At 41.6% G+C, this 24,838-nt stretch overlaps 1 long non-coding RNA gene and 1 pseudogene across 1 annotated transcript; both read right to left on the bottom strand.

The window, feature by feature from the left end:
* Positions 1-6,131: 6,131 nt before the first annotated feature.
* LOC115143732 (erythroid membrane-associated protein-like) lies at positions 6,132-10,323 on the bottom strand (annotated as a pseudogene).
* Positions 10,324-10,635: 312 nt separating this feature from the next.
* Positions 10,636-12,996, bottom strand: LOC115142794 (uncharacterized). The gene is made up of 3 exons (XR_003865561.2): positions 12,323-12,996; positions 11,908-11,971; positions 10,636-11,770 (listed from the first exon to the last, which is right to left on the bottom strand). It is a non-coding gene; the product is annotated as an uncharacterized LOC115142794 (long non-coding RNA).
* Positions 12,997-24,838: the final 11,842 nt, after the last annotated feature.

The following is a 24,838-nucleotide window of genomic DNA, read 5'->3' as shown; positions in this document are numbered from 1 at the left end:
CAACTTGAGACATCTGTGGCATTGTGTTGTGTGACAAAACTGCACATTTTATAGTGGCCTTTTATTGTCCCCAGCAAAAGGTGCACCTGTTTAATCAGCTTCTTGATATGCCACACCTGTCAGGTGGATGGGTTATCTTGGCAAAGGTTAAATGCTCACTAACAGGGATATAAACAAATTTGTGTACAAAATTTGAGAGAAATAAGCTTTTTGTGCAATTTCAGAGAAATTTTGTTTCAGCTCATGAAACATGGCACCAACACTTTAAATGTTGCATTTATATATATGAAAACTTATATATAGGAAAACTTGAGGCCCCCCCCCAAAAAAAAAACTGCCAGTTGTGGAACCCTGACATGTAGACTTCACAGAAAGGCATAGTCTTCCCTTTCAAAACAAAGATGAATTAACACAGCCACAATATAATACCTCCTTTATTGTGTTGCATGTGTTAAGTGAACTTGGGAGTGAAGAAACTTCAACCGCAGATGGAGATAGGCAGGATGTATCTGTAGCCTATTAAGTTTCTCGTTAACTCCTTACATTGGACTTGAACTTGAATTTAGAGTGAAACCAAAGAGACATCTATTTTGTCATAAACTGTCATAACTTCTTTTTTTTTTTTTTTTTTTACCTCACTCCAGCAATATCATTAGATTTTTTTTACATTTAGCTGTTGAATTAATAATGATTCGTAATATGCAGTGGTGTAAAGTACTTAAGTAAAAATACTTCTTATGTAGTTTAAGGTATCTGTACTACTATCTATATTTTGGAAAAATTCTACTTTTACTTCATTACATTCCTAAAGAAAATAATGTACTTTTTACTCCATACATATTACCTGACACCCAAAAGTACTTGTTACATTTTGAATGCTTTGCAGGAATGGAAAATTGTCCAATTCAAGAGAACATCCCCTGTCATTCCTACTGCCTCTGATCTGGCGGACTCACTAAACACACATGCTTTGTTTGTAAATGATGTCTGAGTGTTGGAGTGTGTCCCTGGCTATCCATCTGTAATGATGTCTGAGTGTTGGAGTGTGTCCCTGGCTATCTATCTGTAATGATGTCTGAGTGTTGGAGTGTGTCCCTGGCTATCCATCTGTAATGATGTCTGAGTGTTGGAGTGTGTCCCTGGCTATCTATCTGTAATGATGTCTGAGTGTTGGAGTGTGTCCCTGGCTATCCATCTGTAATGATGTCTGAGTGTTGGAGTGTGTCCCTGGCTATCTATCTGTAATGATGTCTGAGTGTTGGAGTGTGTCCCTGGCTATCTATCTGTAATGATGTCTGAGTGTTGGAGTGTGTCCCTGGCTATCTATCTGTAATGATGTCTGAGTGTTGGAGTGTGTCCCTGGCTATCTATCTGTAATGATGTCTGAGTGTTGGAGTGTGTCCCTGGCTATCTGTAAAGATGTCTGAGTGTTGGAGTGTGTCCCTGGCTATCTATCTGTAATGATGTCTGAGTGTTGGAGTGTGTCCCTGGCTATCTATCTGTAATGATGTCTGAGTGTTGGAGTGTGTCCCTGGCTATCTATCTGTAATGATGTCTGAGTGTTGGAGTGTGTCCCTGGCTATCTATCTGTAATGATGTCTGAGTGTTGGAGTGTGTCCCTGGCTATCTATCTGTAATGATGTCTGAGTGTTGGAGTGTGTCCCTGGCTATCCGTACATTTGAAAAAAGACCAGAAAATGGTTCAGTCTGGCATGTTTAATATAAGGAATTTGAAATGATTTATAGTTTTTCTTTTGATACTTAAGTATATTTTAGCTATTAAATTTACTTTTGATGCTTAAGTATATTTAAAACAAAATACTTTGACTCAATTAGGATTTTACTGGGTGACTCACTTTTAATTGAGTAATTTTCTATCAAGTTATCTTTACTTTTACTCAAGTATGACAAATAAGTACTTTTTCAACCATTGGTAATATGATACAATTAGTAAATGTACTATCCATTTTCATACTAGAAAGACAGACCCTTATTGTCTTATGCAATTGTTTGCATCAAATCCTTAACACTTAACATTGTTGAGATTCTTCAACTTGGAGAATGTATATATTGACCACATGATAGAAAACCATAAGTGGGTTAAGCATTGATTACTGCTGGGCTATTGGCTCTGACCCCTGGCCTGCGACTCCATCTCCCCTCTACAGGCTCCATCTACATAATGTACCTACAACACAGCACTTCTGAAGAAACATCGTATGCTTGCAACAGTTCTGTTTCACTATTGAGAGAACATGAAATAATGGGGTTGTCATAGTGGGTTAGGATTGTAGGTTGATGTGATGCTTTGGTAAGACACATGACCATATACTGCTGTTCCATTGATAGGCAGAAGACATTTTAGCATGAAGTTCAAATGAATAAAACTAGTAAGAGACATTATCCACTCTTTGTGCTGTTATTTTATAGAGGCCATGGCAAGATCTTTAGAGGCTGGCATTCACAGACATGAGAAAAGCAGGGAAAGACAGTCTCGGTTAAAGTTTCTGTGAATGTGTGTTTTTAATAGGGTCTTTCTTCTGTCCCTGTCCAGCTGCACTCTGATCCTCTGTGGTGTCTGTCTGGCTTTGGTGGGGATTCTTCTGAGTAGTCAGAAAAAGCTCCATTATAATATAAACACGAATCTACTGGGTATGACTCCTTTCCTCGGGGCAGACTCTGTGATCACACCCAGGAACCAGCATAAACTGGCCCCAACCTCAACATCTCCGTTGTTTGTCCCGGAGTTAAAGCCCTCAGTGCCCAGAACCATTCTGCATTGTTAAGAAGCTGATATGTCCCATGCCCAAGTCTCACACTGGTCAAATCCTAAAACAAATTTAGAGATGGGTGGCCAGTCTTGGAGTCCAGAACAGTAGAGGTGTGTGGGTAAAATCACTGGGGAAGAAGAAAAAAAAGCCATATTACAACTTATGTGTTGTGATAATTGCGTCGTTTTCTCTATAACCTGTTAGTTCATATGCCTTGCAACCGGGATATATATATATAGTCCTCAAGCTGAGACAATAAGAAGACAGTGGCAGAATACATTCAACCATACTTTTGTTTTAGCACAAAACTGGATAGCAACCTCTGTCCAAAGCATATTGCATGTAACAAAGAACCGGACAAGCTTTGTTCAACTACAGTAGGTGTAATTGATACACACCCACTACTATAATACATGTTGAATGTGTTGGGTATTGGGTAACAACTGGTTTGGACAACAGCTAGTGAGCTAGTAAGTTCCCTCCATGTGTAACCAAGAACGAACAAATGGGGGGGATGGGGTTTTCACTGGAGCAACAAAGGGATGGAGCCCTTCTCAAAAGCATACTATAGTCCTTCTCCAGATTAAGACCTTTGGGGACTAAAATATCTAAGGGATGGAGCCCTTCTCAAAAGCATTACTATAGTCCTTCTCCAGATTAAGACCTTTGGGGACTAAAATATCTAAGGGATGGAGCCCTTCTCAAAAGCATTACTATAGTCCTTCTCCAGATTAAGACCTTTGGGGACTAAAATATCTAAGGGATGGAGCCCTTCTCAAAAGCATACTATAGTCCTTCTCCAGATTAAGACCTTTGGGGACTAAAATATCTAAGGAATGGATCCAGAACATCTCTCTGGATCTTTGGTGTTTGTAAACATCACCACCGCGTCAGTTGGCCCATTGCCACCGCATCAATACCACCACAAGTCAATTGGCCCTTTCCTAAATAAGCCATGGGTGGCGATAGGGATTTGGACTTGTGTTTTTACTGAATTCTCCTTACTGGCCAATGATAATAACAATGTTTACACATGGAGGGAACTTACTAGCTGTTGTCCAAACCAGTTGGTACCCAATACCCAACAAATTCAACATGTATTATAGTAGTGGGTGTGTATCAATTACACCTACTGTAGTTGAAAAAAAGCTTGTCCGGTTTTCCCCAATTGTTGTTTATTGGTTTCACTCCTGTATTTTATCACTAGGTGGAGACATTGACCACAGCACACCAGTACTATCCTGTATGGTCTCTCATTAGCACCACCAGCTGAAGAGTTTTATCCCCAATTATCTTCCCCATGCCCTATATGAACTTGTCCATTCCCTTTGATTATTCTGAAGAAGGCCATTGAAGGCCGAAACGTCAATCTTTTAAACTTGTCTAATAAAACAATGTATTTTTAATGTTGAGCGAGTTCTGCACCTTTTCCTGTCCAATGATGTCTACACATTTTTAGGTTGCACCTCTCACGTCTGGCGGACATTCCTGCAGTCAGCATTCCAATTGCACGCTCCCTCAAAACTTGAGACATCTGTGGAATTGTGTTGTGTGACAAAACTGTACATTTTAGTGGCCTTTTATTGTCCCCAGCACAAGGTGCACCTGTTTCATGATCACGCTGTTCAATCAGCTTCTTGATATGCCACACCTATCAGGTGGATGGATTGTCTTGGCAAAAGTGAAATGCTTACTAAGAGGGATGTAAACAAATGTGTCTATAACATTTGAGAAATAAGCTTTTTGTGCATATGAAAAATGTATGGGATCTTTTATTTCATCTCATGAAACATTGGTTCAACACTTCATATGTTGAGTTTGGAGTTGATTTGGCGATCACTCACATAGATTTTTAGCTAGCGGTGGCTAAAGTCAGTACATTTTATATACAAATGTATGTGGACACCCCTTTAAATGAATGGATCCGGCTATTTCAGCCACACCCATTGCTGATAGGTGTATTAAAGCTAACACACAGCCATGCAATCGCCATAGACAAACATTGGAAGTAGAATGGCCTTACTGAAAAGCTCAGTGACTTTCAATGTGGCACCGTTATAGGATGCCTCCTTTCCAACAAGTCAGTTCATCTAATTTCTGCCCTGCTAGAGCTGCCCCGGTCAACTGTAGGTGCTGTTATTGTGAAGTGGAAACGTCTAGGAGCAACAAGCTCACAGAACGGGACTGCAGAGTGCTGAAGCACATAGCGCATAACAATCTTCTGTCAATCTTCTGTCTTCAGTTGTAACACTTACTACAGAGTTCCAAATTTCCTCTGGAAGCAACATCAGCACAATAACTGTTTGTTAGGGGGCTTTATGAAATGGGTTTCCATGGCTGAGCAGCTGCACACAAGCCTAAGATCACCATGCGCAATGCCAAGTGTCGGCTGGAGTGGTTTAAAGCTCACCGCCATTGGACTCTGGAGCAGTGGAAACTAAAAATGATATACTTTTCACTCCATACATTTTCCCTGACACCCAAAAGTACTCGTTACATTTTGAATGCTAAGCAGGACAGGAAAATTGTCTGATTCACACTCTTATCAAGAGAACATCCCTGGTCATCCCTACTGCCTCTGATCTGGCGGACTCACTAAACACATGCTTTGTTTGTAAAGGATGTCTGAGTGTTGGTGTGCCCCTGGCAATCCGTAAATAAATAAATAAACACGAAAATGGTGCCGTCTGGTTTGCTTAATATAAGGAATTTGAAATTATTTATATTTTTACTTTTGATATTTAAGTATATTTTAAAACAAATACTTTTAGACTTATACTCAAGTAGGATTTTACTGGGTGACTTTCACTTTTACTTGAGTCATGACCATGATTTTGGAATGAGATGATCGACGAGCAGGTGTCCACACTTTTGGTCATTTAGTGTAAGTTATACTAACCCACTGGGCACAGACGTCAGTTCAACGCCTAGTTTTGATATGCATTTGGTTGTCGACTAACGTGAATTCAACGTGAAATCACCATGTCTTTGGATCTACTGTAGGTTAAAAGTTGGGTGAAAAAAAGACGAAATGCCCTTACATGTATGACTTTTTACAAATCCAATCAGTTTTCCACGTTGATTCAACATCACAGCTGTTTAAAGAAAACCGAGCCATGGATTACAGTTCCTCCTGGTCAATATACTACGTTCAGGGTGAGCAACCATCTAACATCATGTTGTCAAATTCTGAACTTACCCTTTAATGTTGTCATTTAACTATGCTCAATCAAACATTGAGGTCTGTTTATGCCCTTGTTTTTCGTTTTTTTTTGGTAAATGAATGTATTATCTTCAGTTAGTAAATTAACGTGTTTATTGATTCTTATGTCACTGTATTGAGCAAACACACACTTTTCCCACAGAATCAGGTTGTCAAGGTGCTTGGCCACATGGATCAGTGCTCCTGAAACTCTCTCTGGATCCGGCAGTGTGCACTGGACTCTGGAAGAATATTCAGGAGTCAGTTCAAATGTGGGGTTGGGTTAAGAATAACCTAGGTCAAAAACCAGGGATAAGAGACAGACAAGTGGCAGATCACTTACCTTGCTTTCACTGTAGGTGAAAGATTAGTGGAATCTGTGTGGGTAGCTGGACAGGTAGGATGACTGACAGTGAAGGTGAACAGGTGATCACGTGTCAGACTTCACAAAGGAAACAAATAACATGTATCCAATCAAATTCATAATCAAAGATCAAATCATATTATTCATTATTAACATAATTTAGGGAATTCAACAGTACAGTTCATTAAGAAGTCAATAGTAATCATCCGTGAGTTTTTTTAACCTTTATTTTACTAGGCAATCAGTTAAGAACACATTCTTATTTTCAATGACGGCCTAGGAACAGTGGCAGAACGACAGATTTGTACCATGTTAGCTCGGGGATTGAACTTGCAACCTTCCGGTTACTAGTCCAACGCTCTAACCACTAGGCTACCCTACCGAGTCATTTAGGCTCGTAACTATTTATCATAAATCATGAAATAATACAAACAGTGAATGGTTATTCAATCTATAGTCCCCATTAGTTTGATATCAAAGTCGATCAGTTCAGCAAACAATGACGTTAATCATTTCACCCTTTCAATTGTCTTCATGTGTACATATAATTAATTTCATTACATATTAACCATATCGATTGTATAATTGGCCTATGAGGATCCGTAGGGCCATGATCATTGACAATTCACATTACACAATATGTTTGAAGCGTGCGCTCCAAGCTCGCTACGCGGTAATAACTATAAGCAATAAATGATGGCCCACTCCCTCGATCGCCACAGATAGTTCAGATGAAAGGTAACAGAGTCGGTGGATTCATGGACCCACAAAACTTCTTGATCAGACGGAGTTAAGGAAGAGAAAGCAGTGAGATCAGGCGATGGCAATGTCCTCCTTTTATGGAGTTGAGATCTGTCGGACATTTCCACCTGACCTAATTAAAGCGCCCCTGGCCCAGCTGAGTAAGTGGCAATGAATTAAAGGATTATTCCACCAACTCCATGGGCCTTTTCTACAGTAGGTCTTATAGTTCTGTAGGAGCACAAAGACCAACTGAGTAATATATCCTCATAATACATGAGATGAAATCAGTTCATCGATAAATGTATCTCAAATAATATCTTCTTGTCACAGAACTGTTGGTTCTTACCTGCAAGAATGGGATCCCTTCTGCTTTCAGCTCCTCTACGGCTCTGACTGTGTCTGAAGGGAGCAGTATACTTCAGTCTTGTTTAGCCAGGTGTGCTTTCAAATCTCATATTGATGCAGTTTTATCTTTCTCTTGGGAGTTGCTATCTTGTAGTCATAAAACAAAAGTTAGAATAACTTTGATTCCTATATCGTATACAATGTCGAACACAGCAGGTAAATTACACCTGCAGCTGATACAAGCTGAATTCTACAGTGTGAGAGCCTTTACCCAGGACAGAATTCACAGTTCTACAAAGCCAGTCCCATGTATTGTTTAGTATTTTATGCCTTGATGACTTATCACTTGCCATATACAAACACATCAGAGGTGGAAATAAACGTTGGGACATTCCAATGCAACATCCTTGAATTCAGCACAGTTAGGTTGAGCCAAATATTCTTTATTTACTGAATATTCCTCTCTAACTGAGAGTTATTGGTGACCCTTGCCTGACCCTGGCCAGTGACTCTCCATCTCCCTCTGCAAGCTGTAGACTTTCCTACCACCACCGGTCTAAACTGGAAAAGCACATATTTCTGAAGAAACTTTGTGTCGATAAGTATGCTATACTAGTTTTGAGAAGATGGAATCGTGGAAGTGGGTTAGGCTAGTGGGTGAATGAAACGTTACGGTAAAACAGCATCAACTTTAACTGTGTTTATTCCACTCTCATAGACCAAACAAAACAAAACAATAGAATGTATTTGGTTGAATCATGTAATAGGGAATGACAGTTACAGTGTGGCTCTGTGTTTCCATGGAATTGGTCATATACTTAAAGGCAATAAGAGCAAATAATTAACAAATCAATCTTATAAAATACAAATAAGAAACGTGATTATACTCGACTACATTTGGGACTAGGTGTCAGTTTTAGTCTCGTGCTTTATCAACAGTTTAAGCATTAAGTTCAAATCAGTCAAGTCTTTGATAATATCAGTAGGCGCTCGATTTAAAGGCGCAAAGTGCAGAAATCGCTCTCCCATTTCCTAGTTGCCAAAATTCGAATATTTCGCCTAATTTCAGTTTATGTGACAAAACAAGCAATGTACAGTGTAGAGAATAATTGTACCATCTCAACCGCTGTGAAATATCTTTTCATAACCAAAGAGATTGTGTTTTCAGCTGTTTGAAGCTGGTGTACAAGACCGAAAGTAAAAGATACAAAAACGAAACTTAGGAACAGGAAGCATAGAAGTAGCGCACAAAGATCAGCTCTTCCGCTTCTTAGACTTTCCTTCAATGAGAATTGCAGATCTAACACTTACCATTCTATGTGAAGTTGGTCAGGTCGCCCAATAGGTTACATATTTCACCTTTAAAGTTGTGATATGAGACATTATAACTTCCTTATCAGCTCTAACTGTGCTGTTCCTAGACAAGAGGCCTATCAGCTCTAACTATGTTGTTCCACTGTTACAGAGGCCATGGCAAGGTCTTTAGAGGCTGGTGTTTACATTGATTACCAAGGCAGGGAAAAACTCTCTCAGCGAAAGTGTGTGTGAATGTGTGTAGGTGTGAGTTATTTAAAGGGTCATAGAATGACAGCTTTCCTCTTTCCCAGTCCAGCTGCACTGGATCCTCTAGGGTCTCTGGCCCAACGTGAATGGTTGAATTTGCTAGGGAATATGCCCTGTATTCGCCTGATTTATAATTTAGACCCCAGAGTCCACTGCGTATTCCTCCCTCCCTCCGGACAGTCTCTGTAAACACACCCAGGGTCCAGTCTACACTGTTCCCAACCTCAACATCCCAGATGTGTGTCCCTGAGTTAAAGCCGTCAGAGCCCAGGACCATTCTATTGTTATAAAACCTCTCTGGGTTGTCAGGATGCTTCTGCGTCCCATCACCAAGTCTCACAGTGGTCAGATCATCAGACAAGATGAGAGATGGGTGGGCAGTCTTGGGATCCAGAGTCACGGTAGCTAAACAATGAGAACAACAGAGATTTTGAATGGGGATTTGCAAACTGCACATTTGGGGCTTAGACCAGGGCCAAGCAACGTTTCACACTTGCATCAAGTAGCATTATGTATTAACTATGGCTAGTAACTGAACATCTTGTCAATTGCAGCAATACAATTATACTTACTATAGTGAGCAAACACTTCAACAATGTCCTGCATCTTCCCACAAAATCTGTGCAGGTTGTCAAGGTGCTTGGCCACATGGATCCGTGCTCCTGAAACCCTCTCTGGATCCGGCAGTGTGCACTGGGCTCTGGAAGAATATTCAGGAGTTAGTTCAACCGTGGGGTTGGGTTAAGAACATCCTTGGCACCCTAGGTTAAGAACCTCAGAGAAGAGAGAGCGAAGAGGCAGGTCACTTACCTTTTCACTGTGACCTTGTAGTTATGCAGAAGAATAAAATACCAAATAAAAAATAAATAATGATAATACATGACATGTAATCCAGCCTGGCCTCAGAGGCATTGCGTATGATACGTTACAAATGGTCGGATTACTTAAAACAGACCCGAAAGTGGCATCTTGTCTAATTAGCAACTTTAGCTAACCACCACCATAGCGTTTTGCAACTACTGAGCATGTTATCTAACCCTCACCCCTATCCCGTACACCTAACCTAGCTAACCTTAGTGACAAATGCTGAAGCATCAGTGACTGTTGTTTAAGACGTATTTTACTGTATCATATGGATTGGAAGGATGTAACAAATAATACATATTGGAGGGACCCCAAAATAAAGTGCCAAATCCTACATGTGATTGTGAGATGACATTGTGCAATCAGTTCATCAATAAATACACTCAGCAAAAAAATAAACGTCCTCTCACTGTCAACTGCATTTATTAAACTTAACATGTAAATATTTGTATGAACATAAGATTCAACAACTGAGACATAAACTAAACAGGTTCCACAGACATGTGACAAACAGAAATGGAATAATGTGTCCCTGAACAAAGGGGGGGGGGGGGTCTAAATCAAAAGTAACAGTCAGTATCTGGTGTGGCCACCAGCTGCATTAAGTACTGCAGTGCATCTCCTCCTCATGGACTGCACCAGGTTTGCCCGTTCTTGCTGAGAGATGTTAACCCACTCTTCCACCAAGGCACCTGCGAGTTCCCGGACATTTCTGGGGGGAATGGCCCTATTCCTCACCCTCAGATCCAACAGGTCCTAGACGTGCTCATTGGGATTGAGATCCAGGCTCTTTGCTGGCCATGGCAGAACACTGACATTCCACCTCCAAATCGATCAAGCTCCAGAGTACAGGCCTCGGTGTAACGCTCATTCCTTTGACAATAAATGCAAATCCGACCATCACCCCTGGTGAGGATCATTTTTTGCCAGTCCTGTCTGGTCCAGCGACGGTGGGTTTGTGCCCATAGGCGACGTTGTTGCCGGTGATGTCTGGTGAGGACCTGGTGAGGACCTGCCTTTACAACAGGCCTACAAGCCCTCAGTCCAGCCTCTCAGCCTATTGCAGACAGTCTGAGCAATGATGGAGGGATTGTGCGTTCCTGGTGTAACTTGGGCAGTTGTTGTTGCCATCCTGTAGCTGTCCCGCAGGTGTGATGTTCGGATGTACCGATCCTGTGCAAGTGTTGTTACACGTGGTCTGCCACTGCGAGGATGATCAGCTGTCTGTCCTGTCTCCCTGTAGCGCTGTCTTAGGCGTCTCACAGTACAGACATTGTAATTTATTGCCCTGGCCATATCTGCAGTCCTCATGCCTCCTTGCAGCATGCCTAAGTCACATTCACGCAGATGAGCACGGAACCTTTGCATCTTTCTTTTGGTGTTTTTCAGAGTCAGTAGAAAGGCCTCTTTAGTGTCCTAAGTTTTCATAACTGTAACCTTAATTGCCTACCGTCTGTAAGCTGTTAGTGCCTTAACGACCGTTCCATAGGTGCATGTTCATTAATTGTTTATGGTTCATTGAACAAGGGGAAACAGTGTTTAAACCCTTTACAATGAAGATCTGTTTATTTATTTGGATTTGTACGAATAATCTTTGAAAGACAGGGTCCTGAAAAAGGGACGTTTCTTTTTTTGCTGAGTTTATATCTCAAATCATTTCTGCTTATTATTGAGTTATTGGTTTTTCCTGAAGGAATGAGATATCTTCTGCTTTCAGCTCCTCCTCTATTGCTTTGATTGTGTCTGAAAGTGATGTAACCCTCCGATCATCTCATCAATCTTCTTCTTCATCAAGTCACTCTTCTGCTCCTCTTCTTCCTTCAGAGTAGCTAACCTGGCCTCCTCGTCCTCTCGAAGCAACTGGTGTATCTTCTCAAACTCCCCTTTAATCTGCCTTTCTGTGTCCTCTGCTTGTAGCTGCAGACAGCGGGAGGAATATGTAAAATACTATTATTACCACAGCAATTCTCACAATTAATCCACAAATGCACAAAGCCATTCAGCTACAGTTAAATTGCACTGTGGCATTAGACAACATAAGTCAACATTCTCACCTTTAATATGGGTTACTGTTTGATGGCAGGCTAGTTTCACTTTATGGAAGATCTCAAACTTCTTCTGTAAGGGCATCAATAAAGTCTTGAGTTCCTCCTAGAATATGAAAATTGACGCTGCATTGAAGACGGTCAACCTGCTATTATTATTTTGTATGAATCGGATTACTGATTATTAGTTTGTAGTTACTTTCAACAGCATTAAAAGTGACATAAGAGCTTAGAATAGACGTGCGATATACACCTACAGGAGTGGGGAATGAAACACTCACCAATTCTACAATGCAAACATGCTGTCCATAAGGACACCAGAGTTTGTAGGTATGATGAGAAAGTAAACACTAACATTTCTTTTTCTTCTGGTGTAAAATGTCAGCAGAATTATGTTGTGGTAATGTTATTATAAGCCCCCTACCTTCAAATCCTGTGCAGCTTCATCCATGGGACAGAAATTGTGGTTTGCATGTTTTTTTTTAGAAGTATGACACACAAAACACACTGGCTGTTTATCATTCAGACAGAAGAGTTTGAGTTTATCGTGGTGCAGAAAGCAGAGCCCCTCAGGCCCTGCTGAATCTCTCCGATTCTTCTCCTCTAAGAAGGCCTCACACAGTTCCTTTACAATTAGGTTACGATGAGGTTCTTCCTTTGAGGATATTCTGCTGCAAATTGGACATTCCAGAGAATCCTTTTGTTTCCAGATTTCACTGAGACAGACTTTACAAAAGCTGTGGCTACATGACAGGATTACAGGATCCCGGAAGATTACTGCACACGGGACAGGAGAAATCCTTTTCTCGGAGAGAATGTTTGGAAGCCATTTTCTTGAAGAAATCGCTGTCACGATCTTCTGTCATGGCTTCTGAAGGGAGCAGCATACTTCAGTTGTGTTTGGTCAGATGTGCTTTCAAAATCTGAGGATGCAGTTTCCTCCTGCTCTTTGGAGCTGCGATCTTGCAGTTGTAGAAAGTTAGAACAAGTTTGAGTCCTATATTGTATCCAATGTCGAACACAGCAGGTGAATTACACCTGTAGCTGATACAAGCAGAATACTAATGTGATGGACTTTACCCAAGACAGAGTTATAAAGAATCCAGTCTCTCACTCACTCACTCTCCCACACACACACAAAGGAGTGTTATCAAGTTCCATATTAGCCAGTGAGCTGGTCCTCTGTCCTGTTCAACCCCTTATGTATTTATACAAGGGCCAACAGCTTTTTTCACCCCAAATCCCAGCTTTAAAAAATATTTTCATACTGACCATATAAAAAAGAAGCACTGTATGTGGGCCTAGTTAGGTGCCAAAAAGTATTTATTTAATAAATATTCCTCTTTGGTTGAGCATTAAAGTAATTATTGGTGACCCTGGCCCTTGACTCTCTATCGCCCTCTGCAGGCTGTAACCACAACACCAGGATAAACTGGAAAAGTTTGTCGCCTATAGTGAGATTGATTGTCTATTTGAAAAAAGTAAAAGTAAATGCTACAGCCCACCTTTAGTGGTTTCATGTGACAGAGATGAAAATATGGACTTGAAATTTAGAGGAGAAATGTAATATTACTATTATGCCTTTGGCTACTGGACAATGAAAGGAAGTGGAATCGCAATAGAACATGAGAGAAATGCTGGTTTCAATGGCATATGAGGAAGTGTTTATAAAATAAATATGGTCAGATTTTTCTTAGGTAACGTTGAAACAAGGAAAGACTTGGCTCATAATTTTTTTTTTTAAAAAAAAAACCCATCTAGGTAAAAAATTAAATAAAACAATATTTGTTTACATGCTGACTGCCTCTGCTCAGATTGCAAGGTGTGCGATGTTAATGTTAATTATCCTACATTATATCTGTGAAATATGACTGGTGTTTGGCCTATATATATATATATATATAGGCCAAACACCATATATATATAATTAAACGTCTCATTAAAGTTTGGCTACATTTTCTATCGCCTCTCATGTCAGCATCGGTGTGGTATGGACATGAAAGGCTGTAGCTAATATACATAGTCTAGCACTTACACTTTGATAAGTATGCTAATTATTTATGTACATTTACATCGCTTGTGTTTTTCTAAACAAATAGCTTGTGTTTTTTGGTGTGTTTTTTGGTTTTTTAATCAATTTAATTGTCTATTTTAATTAATGGCCTTGGTGCCCTTGCAGATGATCTTGGTGCCCTGGCAGATGATCTTGGTGCCTGGCAGATGATCTTTGTGCCCATACCCCATTCTGTACATATCCCATTCTGTACATATCCCATTCTGTACACAACCCATTCTGTACATATCCCATTCTGTACATAACCCATTCTGTACATTTTTATTTTTTATTTTTTTTATTTCACCTTTATTTAACCAGGTAGGCTAGTTGAGAACAAGTTCTCATTTGCAACTGCGACCTGGCCAAGATAAAGCATAGCAAACAAAAGCTCAAACAGTAAGTACCAGTGAATCGCTCAGAATGGAAGTAGTCTGATGAAGTACAGAATGGGATGTGTACAGAATATGTACATATCCCATTCTGTACATATCCCATTCTGTACATAACCCATTCTGTACATATCCCATTCTGTACATATCCCATTCTGTACACAACCCATTCTGTACATATCCCATTCTGTACATAACCCATTCTGTACATATCCCATTCTGTACATATCCCATTCTGTACATATCCCATTCTGTACACATCCCATTCTGTACTTCATCAGACTACTTCCATTCTGAGCGATTCACTGGTACTTACTGTTTGAGCTTTTGTTTGTAATCAGGAAGCAGGAGGATAGAGTCTTGGTCTGATTTGCCGAAGGGAGGTCAAGGGAGGACCTTGTATGTGTTTCTGTGGGTAGAATAAAAGTGGTCCATAGTTTTGGCGCCCCTTGTGGCACATGGAGACATGTTGGTAGAAGTTAGGTAGAATGGATCTTAGTCTTTCCTCGTTAAAATTTCTGCCCACAAGAAACGCCACCTCTGGGTGTGCGGTTTCTTGTTTGTTTATGGGCCCATACAGTTCATTTAATGGCAGGTGGTGTTTGCTTTTTGTGGGATGTAGGCAACAGTGATAATTACAGATGAGATCGATCTTGGTAGATAAAAAGTTCTGCAGTTTACCATGAGGTATTCTATGTCAAGTGAGAAAAATCTTCAGATTTTCTTCTCACTGGAAGCCGCGCACCAGTTATTGTATACACCTCTCCCCCTTTGGACTTGCCCAAAGCCACCATCTGATCATGATGCTGCATGGAGAAACCACTGAGTTGTATATCCATAGATTCAGTCAGCTAAGACTCTGTAAAGCACAGAATATTGCAGCTTTCAAGCCTCTTTAATAGGAGACTCCCGAACGAAGCTCATCCATCTTATTCTCGAGTGACTGGACATTTGCCAATAAAACGTAGGGGAGTGCCGTTAGATTTTCTCTCCGTCTCAGTCTCACCAGGACGCCAGCATGCCTTCTGCATCTATGCCTACGGCGCTTAGGTATCCCAAACAACTGGGTAAGATCCGGTGTAAGTTTGTACTTCAGGAAGATCACAGGATGGACCACCGCCAGGTAGCGCTCGACAGATACAGGACTGGAACACGGGCCGGCCAGTGTAGATGAGACGTGATGAAAACTTAGTCATGTATCGAAGAACATGTCCCAGAACATAATGGTCCAGATAGTACAAGGCCGTACAGAGGCAGTAGAGGATTTCAGACACGGACAGATTGAGAGTGGAGAAGTTCTGAGGCCCCAAGGCCTTCCCCTCCTGTCACTACCGGCCACAGGAAATAGACATTGTTTGGGACACTTAGAATGATGTTGGATACTGCAGGCACAAGGTAGAGCAATGTGATTCATGCAAAAGCAGGATCCAAAGGGACAGGTGGAAGCAGTAGTGAAGTTATTTGCTTTGAATGTATTAATTTCCTTGATATGTCTGTGGTTTCAGTGGACACTGCAAAAAGAGACAAAATAAAAATAACAGTCGGGATTTTCCATTGTAGAGGGAGCAGTTTCGGTACCGGATGACCCAAAAACGAAATAGAAAATGTTCAATTAATTTCCCAAAGTGACTGAATCAGGCTGGAATTGACATCAACCCTTCAAAGCATACAAAAAGAGACCATAATGTTTGAAATCCCAAAATTGGACGTTTCTAAAATACAAAGTAGTCAGGCTAAAAGAACACTTCACTACATCTGATGGTTGATAACAAATGTTACAATTGCCTAACTTATAAAAAGCCACACCTTGGTTGAAGGAGTTCTGTCTGCATTCATGGGGTGGATGTTGCGTGTCAGTCTGAAGAATCAGTGCTTGATGAATCTAAACTTCCATAAACAAATTTTGCAAACAAATACAGCCCATCATCTGGAGCACGGTATGCACATGTAGAGGAAAATCAGCACTCATTGTTCCATCCCTGGTTAAAGGGAGCGGGTTATTTTTGCTCTAGGAAGGAAAACGACAGTGTATAGGAGTGCATCATGAATAAGACGGTTTATTTTAATATTGAAAGAGGAGAAGACATGGCTGTTTCCAGGGATCTCTCCATCTGCCTGCTCAAAGGGTAGTATTATTACACAGGCCATCCACCAACGAGGACCATCAATTGAGATGTTATTAACCAATGAGGAGGATGGATTATGTGATCAGTGCACGCACCTTTAAACAAAGGCATTGTGTACATAATAACATTCTGCTGTCTATTCTCATACACAACATTCATGACCACTCATCAGTCCATTATTGCATTTTACATTCTGTTCACACTCAGGTTGTACATTGTCTAGCTAAGGATTCTCCAACCCTGTTCCTGGAGAGCCACTGTCCTGTTGATTTTCACTCCAACCCTAATCTAGCGCACCTGATTCTAATAAATAGCTCGTTGATGAACTGAATCAAGTTAGTTACAACTGGGGTTGGAGCAAAAACCTATAGGAGGGTAATTCTCCTGGAACAGGGATGGAGAACCATCTAGCTCATCATGTTCTTATTAAATAGATTGCCAAGATACGTTGTAAGTAAACAAAAGTCTATGAGCTAAATTATATTGAAAATATACAAGGATAGTACAGCGGCCTCTGGTAAGACTAAGGGTGACGGTCTATGTATATTTGTAAACAACAGCTGGTGCACGAAATCTAAGGAAGTCTCAAGGTTTTGCTCGCCTGAGGTAGAGTATCTCATGATAAGCTGTAGACCACACTATTTACCAAGAGAGTTTTCATCTGTATTAGCTGGTGGTGATATGTAGCTGTCTACATACCACCAAAAAACGATGCTGGTACTAAGACCACATTCAATAAGCTGCATAGGGCCATAAGTAAACAGGAAAATGCTCACCCAGAGGCGGCGCTCCTAGTGGCCGGGGACTTTAATGCAGGAAAACTCAAATAAGTTTTACCTCATTTCTAACATCATGTTAAATGTGCAACCAGAGGGGAAAAAACTCTAGACAACCTTTACTCCACACACAGAGACACGGACAAAGCTCTCCCTCGCCCTACATTTGGCAAATCTGGCCATAATTATATCCTCCTTTATTCCAGCTTACAAGCAAAAACTAAAGCAGGAAGCACCAGTGACTCAGTCAGTAAAAAAGTGGTCAGATGAAGCAGATGCTAAACTACAGGACTGTTTTGCTAGCACAGACTGGAATATGTTCCAGGATTCTTCCGATGACGTTGAGGAGTACATCACATCAGTCACTGGCTTCATCAATAAGTGCATCAATGACGTTGTTCCCACAGTGACAGTACGTACATACCCCAACCAGAAGCCATGGATAAAGACAAAATCTACAATGAGCTAAAGGGTAGAGCTGCCACTTTCAAGGAGCGGGATTCTAACCCGGAAGCTTATAAGAAGTTCCGCTATGCCCTCCTGACGAACCATCAAACAGGCAATACATCAATACAGGACTAAGATTGAATCGTACTACACTGGCTCCGACACTTGTCGGATGTGGCATAGCTTTCAAACTATTACAGTCTACAAAGGGAAACAGCTGTGAGCTGCCCAGTGACACGAGCCTACCACACTAGCTAAATTACTTCTATGCTCGCTTTGAGACAAGCAACAATGAAGCATGCATGAGAGCACCAGCTGTTCTGGACAACTGTGTGATCACGCACTCCGCAGCCGATGTGAGTAAGGCCTTTGAACAGGTCAACATTCACAAGGCTGCAGGGTCAGTTGGATTACCAGGACGTGCACTCCGAGCATGCGCTGACCAACAGGCAAAGTGTCTTCACTGACATTTTCAACCTCTCCCTGTCTGAGTCTGTAATACCAACATGTTTCAAGCAGACAACCATAGTCCCTGTGCCCAAGAACACTAAGGTAACCTGCCTAAATGACTACCGACCCATAGCACTCACGTCTGTAGCCATGAAGTGCTTCCAAAAGCTGGTCATGGCTCACATCAACACCATCATCCAGGAAACCCTAGACCCACTACAATTTGCATACCGCCCCAACAGAGCCACAGATGATGCAATCTCTATTGCACTCCACACTGCCCTTTCACACCTGGACAAAAGGAACACCTATGTGAGAATGCTAGTCATTGACTACAGCTCAGCATTCAACACCATAGTGCCCTCAGCTCACCACTAAGCTAAGGACCCTGGGACTAAACACCTCCCTCTGCAACTGGATCCTGGACTTCCTGATGGGCCACCCCCAGGTGGTAAAGGTAGGTAACAACACATCCGCCACGCTGATCCTCAACACGGGGGCCCCTCAGGAGTGTGTGCTCAGTCCCCTCCTGTACTCCCTGTTCACTCATGACTGCATGGCCAGGCACGACCACGCCATCATTAAGTTTGCAGAGGACACAACAGTGGTAGACCTAATCACAGACAATGACGAGATAGCCTATGGGGAGGAGGTCAGAGACCTGGCTGTGTGGTGCCAGGACAACAACCTCTCCCTAAACATGATCAAGACAAAGGAGATGATTGTGGACTACAGGAAAAGTAGGATCGAACACGCCCCCATTTTAATTGACGGGGCTGTAGTGGAGCAGGTTGAGCACTTCAAGTTCCTTGGTGTCCACATCACCAACAAACTAACACGGTCCAAGAACACCAAGACAGTTGTGAAGAGGCCACTACATAACCTATACCCCCTCAGGAGACTGAAAATAGTAGTTATGGCGCCGACAGAGATGTTTGCCTCGCGTCAGGTCCTTAGGAAACTATGCAGTAATATGTTTTTGTATGTATTATTTCTTACATTGTTAGCCCAGAAAATCTCAAGTGTTATTAAATACAGCCGGGAAGAACTACTGGATATAAAAGTGATGTCAACTTTCCTGAAGCAAATCTTTGATCGGACCTCCACCCTGGACATGGGATCTTATTCCAGAGGCTGGCCCAAAACAATGTGGTCGCCGCAGGAGAGGCAGACGGAGTGGCCTCCTGGTCAGACTTAGAAGGCTAGCACACCATGCACCGCTTCCGAACAAATTACTTGCCAATGTCCAATCTCTAGACAACAAGGTGGACGAAATTAGGGCACGAGTTGCAATCCAGTGAGACATCCAAGATTGCAACATTCTGTTTCACTGAAACATGCACACTCGGAATATGTTGTCAGAATCGGTACAGCCAGCCGGTTTCTTCACGCATCACGCCAAGAGAAACTAACATCTCTCTGGTAAGAAGAAGGGCGGGTGTGTATCTCTCATGATTCCCCCCCCCCCCCCCAAGCAGACACCTTGAAAGCCCTGAAAGAACTTCACTGGATTCTATGTAAACTGGCAACAATTGATCCTGAGGCTGCATTTATTGTAGCTGGGGATTTTAACAAAGCTAATCTGAGAACGACTGAGAAGTCTTCGTAAATTCTAACAGCATATCGAATGCATGACACAAGCTGGTAGCATTCTGGACCATTGCTACTCCAATTTCCACAATGCATACAAAGTCCTCCCCCGCCCTCACTTCAGCATATCTGACCATGACTCCATTTTGTTGCTCCCAGCCTATAGACAGAAACTCAAACAGGAAACACCCGTGCTCAGGTCTATCCAATGTTGGTCTGACCAATCGCATTCCACGCTTCAAGATTGCTTTGATCACGTGGACTGGGATATGTTCCGGGTAGCCTCAGCCAACAACATTGACGTATATGCTGACTCAAGTGAGCGAGTTTATTAGCAAGTGCATCGGTGATATTGTACCCACTGTGACTATTAAAACCTTCCCTAACCATAAACCGTGGATTGATGGCAGCATTCGTGCAAAACTGAAAGCGCGAACCACCGCTTTTAATCATGGCAAGATGACTGGAAACATGACCGAATACAAACAGTGTAGCTATTCCCTCCACAAGGCAATCAAACAAGCAAAGCTTAAGTATAGAGACAAAGTAGAGTCGCAAATCAACGACACAAACACAAGACACATGTGGCAGGGTCTACAGTCAATCACGGATTGCAAATAGAAAACCAGCCCCGTCGCGGACATCGACGTCTTGGACATTCTGACAGGTTGCCCCCAGGTGGTGAGGGTAGAAAACATCATCACCACTCAGCTGATCCTCAACACTGTGGGGTCCCACAAGGGTGCATTCTCAGCCCCTTCCTGTACTCCCTGTTCACTCATGACTGCGTGGCCATGCACACCTCCAACTCAATCATCAAGTTTGCAGACGACACTACAGTGGTAGTCTTGATTACCAACAACGACGAGACGGCCAACAGGGAGGTGGTGAGGGCCCTCGGAGTGTGGTGTCAGGAAAACAACCTCTCACGCAATGTCAACAAAACAAAGGAGATGATCATGGACTTCAGGAATCAGTAGAGCAAACACCCCCCTATCCCCATTGACGGTATAGTACTAGAGAAGGTGAAAGTTTTAAGTTCCTCAGCGTACACATCACGGACAAACTAAAATAGTCCACCCACACAGACAGCATGGTGAAGAAGGTGCAATAGCGCCTCTTCAACCTCAGGAGGCTGAAGAAATGTGGCTTGTCACCTAAAACACTTACACTTTTACAGATGCACAATCGAGAGCATCCAGTCGGGCTATATCACCGCCTGGTACGGCAACTGCTCCACCCACAACCGCAAGGCTCTCCAGAGGGTAGTGCGGTCTACACAATGCATCACCGGGGGCAAACTACCTGCCCTCTAGGACACCTATAGCACCCGATGTCACAGGAAGGCCAAAAAGATCATCAAGGACAACAACCACCAGAGCCACTGCATGTTCACCCCGCTATCATCCAGAAGGCGAGGTCAGTACAGGTGCATCAAAGCTGGGACCAAGAGACAAAAAAAAAGCTTCTATCTCAAAGCCATCAGACGGTTAAACAGCCACCACTAACATTGAGTGGCTGCTGCCAACATACAGACTCAAATCTCTGGCCACTTTAATAAATGTAATAAACTGATTTAATAAAAGGTATCAATAGTCAATTTAAATAACGCCACTTTAATAATGTCTACATATCCTACATTACTCATCTCATTTGTATTTACTGTATTCTATACCATCTACTGCATCTTGCCTATGCCGCACGGTCGTCGCTCATCCATATATTTATATGCACATATTCTTATTCCTCCCTTTACATTTGTGTGTATAATGTAGTCATTGTGAATGTATTAGATTACTTGTTAGATATTACTGCACTGTCGGAACTAGAAGCACAAGCATTGCCACACTCGCAATAACATCTACTAATCATGTGTGTGTGACCAATAAAATTGGATTTGATTTGAAATATTTGGCATGAGTCCTCAGATTCTCAAAGGTTTCTACAGCTCCACCATCGAGAGCATCCTGACTGATTGCATCACTTCCTGGTATTGCAACTGCTCGGCCTCCGACCGTAAGGCACTACAGAGGGTTGTGTGTACAGCCCAGTACATCACTGGGGCCAACCTTTCTGTCATCCAGAATCTCTATACCAGGCGGTGTCAGAGGAAGGCCCTAAAAATTGTCAAAGACTCCAGCCACCCTAGTCATAGACTGTTCTCTCTGCTACTGCACAGCATACAGTACCAGAGCGCCAAGTCTATGTCCAAGAGACTTCTATTCAGCTTCTAATCCCAAGTCATAAGACTCCTGAACATCTAATCAAATGGCTACCCAGACTATTTGCATTGTCCCGCCCCCTTTTAACACTGCTGCTACTATCTGTTTGTTATCTTTGCATAGTCACTTCAATAACTCTACCTACATATACATATTACTTCAATTATCCCGACAAACTGGTGCCCCCGCACATTGACTCTGTACCAGTACCCCCTGTATATAGCCTCACTATTGTTATTTTACTGCTGCTCTTTAATTATTAGTAAAAATTTAAAAAAATGTTTTTAAGATATTGGTATTTATTTTTTTATGTATTTTTTCTTCACACCTTGTTGTTTAAGGGCTTGTAAGCATTTACCTGTTGTATTCAGCACATTTGACACATTTTTATTTGATTTGAAATCAAAGATATTCAGTGCCTGTCCGACAATGCAAATAGTCTGAGTAGCCATATGATTAGATGTTCAGGAGTCTTATAGCTTGGGGGTAGAAGATGTTGAATAAACAACAAGAGGTTAACTAAAAGGTTTCAGCATTCTATACATCATTTTGTAAACAAATACAGGCCATCACCTGGCATACGGCCCAGTATGAAAAATTAGAGTACATTGAGCTTTTATGCTCTTTTCACACTCAGGTTGTACAATGTATTTGACACAATGAGATACATCTGATATTTGTCTGCACAAACATGTTTATGCAACTGTTATTTATTGTCAGTTACAAAAACAATCTGTTAAAGTATCGAAAGAAGGCAACATCATAAGGAAGAAATACTTTTTCTTCCCACACACGACTGTATACAAAGGTGTATACAAAGACAACTTTCCTCTGCTCACTGATTGGACATTGCATAGTCAGTTGCGTGAAAAATGATTGATTTCTATCTCGTACTATGCAATGCAACTGAGATTCAGGCTATTTTTGGGGGTTGACATACAAATCAACTCAGAAAGAACTTTGTTGCGAGTAACTGAAACTGCATCCAGATCATTTCATTTGACGTCAGTTTAAGGGCTCCTTCAATGTAGCCTTGAGTTCCTCCATGGAATGAAACATGACACTTAAATTTGAGGAAAGTCTCTCTATTCCTGCTTTAATTACTTTTGATATTTATACTGCTGTAAAATGTATAAATTTCAGCAAAATTAGATCGTAGTCATATATTTATTACCGGTATGTCTTATAAGAGTGGGCTTTGCTTATACCTTATAATCCTGTGCAGCTTCATCTATGGGACATAACTTGTGGTTTGCATGTTTTTTTGTTGTTGTTTGACAACTCACAGGCTGTTTATCATTTGGACAGTACAGTTTGAGTTTTACTCTGTGCAGAATACAGAGCACCCCAGACCTGCTGAAGCTCTCTGACACCTCCCGTGAGAAAGCCTCACACAGTTTCTTTAAAATCAGATTACAAGGAGGTTGTCCTGCTGAGGATCTTCTAGAAATGGGAATGTCCAGAATTCATTGAGACAGGCTTTACATAAGCTATGGCTACACGCCAGGTGGTCAGGATCCCTTAAGATGTTACAGCACACAGGACAGGATAAATCCTTTTCTTGGAGAGAATGTTTGGAAGACATGAAAAAAAAAATTCTAGTCACAATCCTCTGTAATGGCCTCTGAAGGGAGGAGAAATGCCTAACATTAGGCTACTTCATGTTTGTTTAGTCAGACGTGCTTTCAAATTTCAGTATTGATGCCATTTCCTCCTACTCTTCGGGGGTTGATTTCTTGTAGTCGTTGGAGTACGTTTGAGTCCTGTATCGTATTATATGTCGAACATAGATAGCAGGTAAATTACACCTGTAGCTGATACAAGATTAATGTTAGTGTGAGCCGGGGGACTTTGTCCTGGAAAGTTGTCATGAGTTCACATGAGTCAGTCACATGAATTGTTAAGAATTTTATGTCTTGATGATGACTTATCACTGGCCAGAACCCTCCCCAAACACACACACATAAAGCACATACACATATTATGGGATTTTCCAGTCATAACATACTTTTCTGTCAATGGGAAAGGATGCAATTAACAAGTCTTTGTTTGGAATGTTCACAAGGCCCAACAAGTATTTTTATTCACAATTCCCAGCTTTAACAAATTCATAAATACTGCCCATATAAAACATAAGTAGTTTGTAAGCCTAATTAGACCCAAAGATGTATTATTTACTGAATATTCCTCTGGTTGAGCATTATATTACTGGTGACCCAGGCCTAACCCTGGGCCGTAACTCTCTTGCCCCCTCTACAGACTATTTACAATTTAAGCCGCAATATTATAGCCAGGGCTAAGAAAGCAATCCCATCATGTACATGCAGCAAAACCACACTTACAGCAGAGCTAGCTAGCTAAGCTAATGGGACGAAAAGGACGGCGATTAGAACGTTTTGCCTGCTATAGTATGTCATGCAGAATCTGAGATTCTTCTACATTTAGGGACCTGCTTGTGGGATTGCCTTTTTTGGTTACATTTAGCTAACAGCCAGCATAAATATGCTAGCGTTAGCTGGCTAGCTAATAGCTAGCTAGTGACTTTCGCTAGTTAGGACGAATATCAACACCCTCAGCTAGCTGTTGAAAGCAGAAGCGAAAACGACAAATACATGCCTATTATCGGACTTATTATTTGTTAGCAAGCTACGTAGGAAAGCACTTCGGGAAAAGCTAGCTGCCATGCTTCTCTAATATATGCAGTACGCTAGCTGTTCAACTAAGCTAGCTGATTAATTAGCTTGTTTGGTAGCAATGTCTTTCTTTTGCCTAGCATTTCGGCATGCATGTTTTTGCAATTCCACGTTTAATGTCTGTTGGCAAAATTGCTACTGAATTGCATTACCGACGCACGAGTAGTTATAACAGCATCTTGTAAAGAGTT

This window comes from Oncorhynchus nerka, linkage group LG15, assembly GCF_034236695.1.
Source record: "Oncorhynchus nerka isolate Pitt River linkage group LG15, Oner_Uvic_2.0, whole genome shotgun sequence".
Lineage (NCBI taxonomy): Eukaryota > Metazoa > Chordata > Actinopteri > Salmoniformes > Salmonidae > Oncorhynchus > Oncorhynchus nerka.
The sequence above is the reverse complement of the archived record's forward strand: the minus strand, read 5'-3'. Positions and strand labels throughout refer to the sequence as shown.